Source organism: Microtus ochrogaster, unplaced genomic scaffold (assembly GCF_000317375.1).
Source record: "Microtus ochrogaster isolate Prairie Vole_2 unplaced genomic scaffold, MicOch1.0 UNK80, whole genome shotgun sequence".
Taxonomy (NCBI): Eukaryota; Metazoa; Chordata; class Mammalia; order Rodentia; family Cricetidae; genus Microtus; species Microtus ochrogaster.
Window position 1 is genome coordinate 961,127 of NW_004949178.1, and position 7,719 is coordinate 968,845.

Genomic DNA, 7,719 nt, shown 5'->3' on the forward strand with positions numbered 1-7,719 from the left:
TTTTGTTTGTTTGTTTGTTTTTTTTTGTTTTTGTTTTTTTGAGACAGGGTTTCTTTGTGGTTTTAGAGCCTGTCCTGGAACCTGCTCTTCTGACCAGGCTGGCCTCGAACTCACAGAGATCCGCCTGCCTCTGCCTCCCGAGTGCTGGGATTAAAGGCGTGCGCCACCATCGCCCGGCTCATTTGCAGCATCTTGATACAAATAGCCAGCCAGCTCCAGGAATCCCCCATCCTGGATTTCAAACTCAGTAGTGACATGCGGGCCACTACACCTGCCTGCTTTTACATAGGTGCTGGGGATTCAAAGTCTAGCCCTCATGCTTGGTCCACTGAGCTATAACCCCAGCATGGAGCCCCTTCTATTAATTCTTTTTATAGTTCTTAGTGCAACATTTGAAGTTTGTAAATACAAAGTGTACAGTTGTAGCAGTGTGGGAATGGTGATTGAGAGACCACAAGGTTGTATACACACACATATCTGTATCTAATAGTCACTAAAGGGATAGGTGATGCTCTCCAGCTTCCTCTCAGATGTGCATCTGAGACACAGACACAGTATGACGGAGCAGAGCTGAGCTCTCACCAAAGTTTCCTTTTATTGCTTTTCTGTGTCTCACGGATTGGTGGTAGCAGACCAGAAGCCACTTTAATAATGAGCCACGGACCTGGACCTGGAGAGGCAGGCAGAAGTTCTGTTGTAACCAGAGCATGGGAGAGCCCAAGCTAGCACTGGTATTGCTGTAGGCAGATCCGATCTGCAGGTGAGAAGGGGGACAGGATGCAACCTGTCAACACAAGGGATGCCCTTAGCTGCTAAGTAGAGGAACCCATACTTGCCATGGAGACAACCCAGAGCTCAGGGAGTTCCCAAGCTTCATCCCAGCATGTTACTGTGGAGCCCTGGCTGTCCTGGAACTCTCTCTGTAGACCAGGCTGGCCCCAAACTCACAGAGATCCACCTGCCTCTGCCTCCCGAGTGCATCACCACTGCCCAGTTTGACTCTGTTCTGAGAACTGATTATCCCTGAGTCTTTGGATCTTTGTCAACTGCTCAAATGCAAGTGACTATTAGATATCTTCCTGGAGCATCATGACAGGAGAAGCCCCTCAAAAAGCATAAAGAACTTTTACTTTTGTTTCTTCTAGTTATAAGCCATCTCATGCCATACAGGGTGGCACATGTCTGTAGGTCCAGCTACTTTAAGGCTGATTCAAGATCTCTTGAGGCAGGAACTCAAGGCCAGCCTGGGTAACACAATGAGACCCCAACTGAAAACAAAGCAACAAGACGTCAAGTTCAGACATATACACTGAACTGCTAACCACTCCTCCTTTGGAATGGCGCAGTGGAAAGGGCTTGACTTCTCTGCATCATAGAAATCCATTCACTTGGAAAATGAGCACTGGTTTTATGATTTGAGAAAAAGTAACGAAAATGTGAAGGAAGGAGAAAGGGAGAGACAGAGGAGAAACGAAGATCAAGGGAAAGACAAGGAAATGCAAGCTGTGCCCTCTCCTCCATCCAATCCCGGATAAGGTCTGGGGAAGCCCATCTCTGTCCCGTCAGGCAGCAGCTCGCAGTGTCACAAGGACAGCAGCTGCTGGCCTTCTTTGGTACCTTATTCATCATGAATTTATTTTATTGAGATTTGTCAGACGCAAAAGAGCTCCAGATAAAATACAAGCAACATCTTATTTTTTTTCATTAAAAAAACAAACAACCCCCCCCCCCCAAATCAGTGAGCAACACTCGAGGGTACAGAAGGCGAGAGGGAAAATGGACAAAGACAAGAGTAGTTCCAAGGGAAACTCAGCAAGTCCCTGGCCTGCCCGTGAGACATGCAGCTTGCTACTCCCCATCTAATCCTACCCGGAAGACGTGCACCCCACTGCTCCTGTCTGTCTAATCTTACGGGATCTAGTCCTGTAGAGTTTAGGCCCCAAGACTTGACACAGAAGTCACGGTCCTGGGTCTTTGTCACTGCACTGGCCAGTAGCTGGGGACACCCAGTCCCTTAAAGACCCCTCCTCAGGCTCACCTGCCAGGAGCTCTCCTCCCCCCCTTCCCCGCCCTCCAGCAAAGCCGCTTCTGCACTGCTGCTTCCGTGGGTCCAGTCATCTTGCTGATTAGCAGTTGCCCCCCAACACTGTTTCCACCTTGAAGATGGGTTTATTTACTGATATGAGGACTCAGCATAGGCTTGGACCCTACCCCTCTTCATGTGGGGTCTTGCCATGTCTAGAGGGGTGTCCAGTGACCTTCCAACCCCTCCCACCATCTCTCTACCCTCTTCTCTAGTGACACTACCCAGAAGCCAGAACGACCTTGCATTCAGATGCTCACAACACAACTGCTAATTCTAGCCAAGGGCGTGGGGGAAAGGACAGCACCCAGGGGCCTGTGGCTGCTCTGCGGGGAGGGCTCGGGGCTAATAATAGGCAGGGAGATTAGGAAAGGATTTGAAGTGCTTCGTTATCTCACAGGAATGGCCTTCAAGAGCCTTTCCCAAGCTTCCCCAAGAGCTGTGCCACCCCCTGGTCCTGTGTGTCTGAGGACCACTGTCGCTTCGTCCTTATCTGCTCCACCCCCACGGGCTCCTGGCCCTCCACCCCAAGTTTTCTTTCTGTGTCTGGTTTCCTGAACCCACTTCTCTGCTTCTCTTCCTCCATGCACTTCCCTCCACTGCTTCCCACAAGTCTTCCCGTTCCTGGTGTCTTTTGTTCCCATGTCGGTCCGGCCAATTCCAGCTCCCCCTGTTCCACCTTCTTTCCTCCCCGGAGCATCACTGTTTCCAGCTGTGGCTCCGACCTTTGTGCCCCTCCCTAACACGTGTGTGCCAACTCCATGCCCACTCTTCCTCTCCTCTGCCTCCTGTAACAGTAGAGCTGGCTAAACATAGGTAGCAGAGTCTGAGGTGGGGTTCCAGAGCTCCACTTCCTCAACATCTCACAATCGGTGCCATGACACCAGGCATAGGAACACCTTTGAGCACCAGCCTGGGGACATGGCTGACTGGGGAGGCGCCTCGTGGAGCCCAGCCATGGCTATTCTTAGAAACCCAGCACCACAAAAGGGCCTTTGCTTTGTTTCATTCCACCCCCACAGAGTTGCTCTTGGCAGCCAAGACTGTAATCTCATAAATGAGGGGCCCAACACGGGCCCCTTGCACAAGCCCAACCCTTCGTCCTGGTTTCTCTCCACCAAGAGGCACTGCCCTTGGGGAAGGTCACCTACTCTGTGACAAACACACACAGTGGCAAAACTCTGACACACTCTCTACAGTCTTGGCCTATCTTAGACCCCAATTGGGCTTACCTTTGGCAGCCCCACCCTTACCACTTAGCAGACCGCCTCATTGGCTCCTCTCTCCCACTCTCCAGAAAAAGCAACCACCATATTTCCCTTCTCCTTTCTCTGTCTTCTTGCTCAGAATGGGTCAGCTCTTCTAGCCTAGTGAGTTCTGAGCCCCTTTATAAAGCCTCATCTCTTCGAACTTCAGGGAGTCTGCCCGGCTTTGAGTTCTATCTGTCTGCAGGTCCAAGCATCTCTCTAACCCCAAGGCTGCCTGCAGCTCCTGAAAGGGAGGCATCCATGAGGAAACAGCAGCCAGACTCTTAGGTCCCTTCTTCCAAATGTGACCTGAGAGCCTCAGATCAGGGAGTGACTTACTGTCTTCTCCCATGCTCAGAAAAGCCGGTATGTGTGACTCTGTTTCTAATTCTTGTTCAGAAATGTGGACTCTTAGTGGCGGGCTACATGTTTGTGCAGTACAGGAACACCAGAGAACATTCTATCAAGTTCTTAGAGAACAGCAAGGGCCCATCCTAGAGATCAGGAAGTCATTCCAGGCCTGGGCTATAGGCTGAACTTCTAGACTTATAAATTTTATTTATTTATTATGTATACAATATTCTGTCAGTGTGTATGTCTGCAGGCCAGAAGAGGGCACCAGGCCCCATTACAGATGGTTGTGAGCCACCATGTGGTTGCTGGGAATTGAACTCAGGACCTTTGGAAGAGCAGGCAATGCTCTTAACCTCTGAGCCATCTCTCCAGCCCACTTCTAGACTTATAAACACTGTAATTCTAGAATAATTCACAGACACCAAAGCCTGAGCAAAGGCTAACCCTGGGTCTCTGGGCACAACTTATTTCCAGACCTCTATGCACTTCCCACTCTGCCTTGAGAGCAGAGAGCTCTGGAGGCTGAGGTAGTTGTCAGGCCGATCAGTGAGAGCAGAAGACAGAGCTAGGGCTGCAGCAAGATCCCTTCCATGGACCTGTGGAAGTCAGGAAGCCTTTGCATCTGCAAGTCCAGCTTGTGTTCTCTGAGCAATTACAAGTCACTCCTAGGTTCCAGAAAGAGAGCTGGAAACGAGAAAACTGTACCAGAGAAGACAAAAGGGAACGGAGAACAAAGCAAGGACATGGTTCTTCACACACACACACACACACACACACACACACACACACACACACGGCTCCACGTACTCAGGGCCGCCTTATCTTCAACAAAATAAACCATACAGTCTGGCCTGCTTCCCTTTGGTCGATGTTTAGTCTCATTCTCTCCATTGCCAAATTACTCAGCTGGAAGGCGTAACCCCCGTGGCCCACACTTCCTATTCTTCTCCTTACTAACCTCATCCACCCCATCCTTCTTAATTAAATCCCAGCAGCCAGGCTCTGCCCTGTGGCTGCCCGGAAGCTGCTTCCTGAAGATGAACCAAGTTCTCTTCTCTGTCCTTCGGTCACTTGGCCTTTCTTTGGAATCTGACACTACTGGCCACCAGCTCCTCTTGAAACACTTCTGGGATTTCTAGGAAACTTCTCTCTCCTTATTCTCTTTGGCTCCTTTTTTTCTCTTCCCAGTCTTTCGTGTGTGAGATGTATGTGTATATAACGTGTGTGAACATTCTAAACTTTAGTGTGCGTGTTTGTACATATAAGACATGTGTAAATACTCTAATCTTTAGTGTGTGTGCACATAAATGACATGTGTAAACACTCAGTCTTTAGTGTGTGTATGTACATGTATGTTGTGTGTAAACATTCTAATCTTTAGTGTGTGCGTGCACATGCATGATGTGTGTAGATATTCTAATCTGTAGTGTGTGTGTGTCTGTGTGTGTACCAGCATGACGTGTATAAACATTCTCATGCCACAGTACACATATGGAGGTCAGAACAGAACTCTTTTTAGAATTGGTTCCTTTCTTCCACGTAACTTTTTTCTGATCCCAATAACTCTCCTATCTGCCCCTCCCATTTTTCCATAGGACTGCTGGAATTACATATGTTTGTTACCACACCCAGCATTTTTTTTTAAAGATTTACTTTTTTTTAAGATTTATTTATTATGTATACAGTATTCTCAGTATCCTGTCTGCATGTGTGCCTGCAGGCCTGAAGAGGGCACCTGATCTCATTCCAGATGGTTGTGAGTCACCATGCGGTTGCTGGGAATTGAACTCAGGACCTTTGGAAGAGCAGGCAATGCTCTTAATCGCTGAGCCATCTCTCCAGCCCCCTAAAGATTTATTTTTATGTTAGGGCTGTGTGTGTGTGTCCTGCACGTATGTCAGTGCATCACAGGCAGGAGTGCCCATGAAGGCCAGAAGAGGATGCTGGTCGCTGGAAATAAAGCTATCAATGGTTGTGAGCCGCCATGTGGGTGCTGGGAGCTGAACCTGAGTCCTGGACAAGAGCATCACGGAGCCATCTCTCTAGCCCACAGCCAGCTTCTTAGAGTGGGTTCTGGGATCGAGCACAGGTCTTCAGATGTCATGGTAAGCACTTTTGCTCACTGGGCCATCTCTGTCCTCTGTGGGCTTCTTTCCTTTTCTCCTTCCTTGGGCCATGCTCTCTCTCCAGTCTTTCCTCTGGTCTCCAAGCTCATGGCATCTTACAGTACTACAAGGTGGGCAGTTCTCACCCACCAGCCCTACCTGCCAGCCCACGAGTCTCTACCCTGCCGGTCTGCAGACTTGCCTTCTTTCTACCCCAACTTCGCTGACTCCCCCCAGTCGTGATTTCTCCTTCCCAGCTTCCCGAAGCCTGACTGCAGAAGGGCATTCTATCCCCTCCGTGGGAATGCCTCCCAGTCTGCTCGCTCCCTTCCCTACCTCTTAACTTTGATGGCAGCTTTAACCTCTGCTGCAGTCTCCTTGCCTCTAGCTTCTCCCCTCTCGGCACCCAGCCTGCCCCTCAAGCTATCACACCATGTGCCGTAGTCTAGAGCTGCAGCCACTCTCCATTGCTCCCACAACTGCATCCGTTTTGCAGGTCTGAGAAATACGGCAGGTCAGTAGGAAGCACTTCGAACGAAGTGGCCCCGGGCTTGAATCCTAATGCCACATTACCTGCTTGACTTTGGGCAAACACCTTATTCCCTCTGAACCCCACTGCTTGTGCACAGACTGTAATTTGGGTTGTATTGACTGAGGTGTGTCTAACTCTGTGCAGAGAGGTACCCACATATAGACCGTGAGGCCTCATGTCTTTTTCTTTCTTCCTGACATCTCCAACACCACATAGCAAGAGAGGTTCCCCTCGCGTCCTTTCTAGCTCTCTGCAGCATTCCCCATCCACATTTTGGGCCACACTGATTCTCACTGCTGGCAGCACAGCTGGCCGCACAATGCGTTCAAAGGCCTCTCTCCTCCTTTTAAACTCCAGGTCCATGTTCCCACCTTAAAACTCTTCCAGCCCCCATAGAGCAAGAGGTTTTCAGCCCCCTGGTTGTTCTAGATCCAGACCCTGTTTTGTAACAGGTGGTTGTGAGCTGCCTTGTGGGTTCTAGGATTTGAACTCAGGTCCTCTGGAAGAGCCTCCAGTGTTCTTAACATCTCTCTGCTCACCTCCCTCTCTCTTTCTCTTTTTGAGACAGGGTCTCTCTTGTTAGCCCAGGTTGTCATAGAGCTCACTGTGCAGACCAGGCTGGCCTTGAACTCATAGAAATCTACCTGTCTCTGCCTCCTGAGTGCTAGGATTGACATGTGCCACAACATGTCAATAGGTCCAGATCTCCCTTTTTTGAAGAAAGGTTTATTTATTTTTGTTTTATGTGTATGGATATTTGCCTACGTGGATTCATGTTCATTACGTGTATTCCTGATTCCTGTGGAAGCCAGAAGAGGGCATTGGATCGCTTGGAATTGGAATTACAGAGGGTTATAAGATGTCATGTGGGTTCTGGGAAACAAATCCAGGTCAAGAGCAGCAAGTGTTCTTAACCAGTGAGCCATCTCTCCAGCCCCATCTTATGCTTTCTTTCAGTGTGCCCATTTTTAAAATATGCATACTGTCCTAGTTAGTTTTGTTGTCGTTGTATCAGTTTGACATAACTAAAGTCATCTGAAAAGAGGCAACCTCAATTGAAAAAATGCCCCCTCCTCAGGTTGGCCTTCTTGATGTGGGAGGGCATAGTCCATTGTGGGTGGTGCCAGTCCTAAGCATGCATGGGAGCTATGAGAAATCAGACCGAGGGGCTGGAAAGATGGTTCAGTGGTTAAGGACACTAGTTATTTTTCCAGAGGACCCAAGTTCAATTCCCAGCACTCTCATGGCAGCTCACAACTGTCTGTAGCTTTAAGATCTGACACCTTCACACAGACATGCATGCAGGTAAAACAGCAATGCATATAAAATAAAAATGAATTATATTGAAGAAGAGGAAGAGCAAGAGGAAGAAGAAGAAGAAGAAGAAGAAGAAGAAGA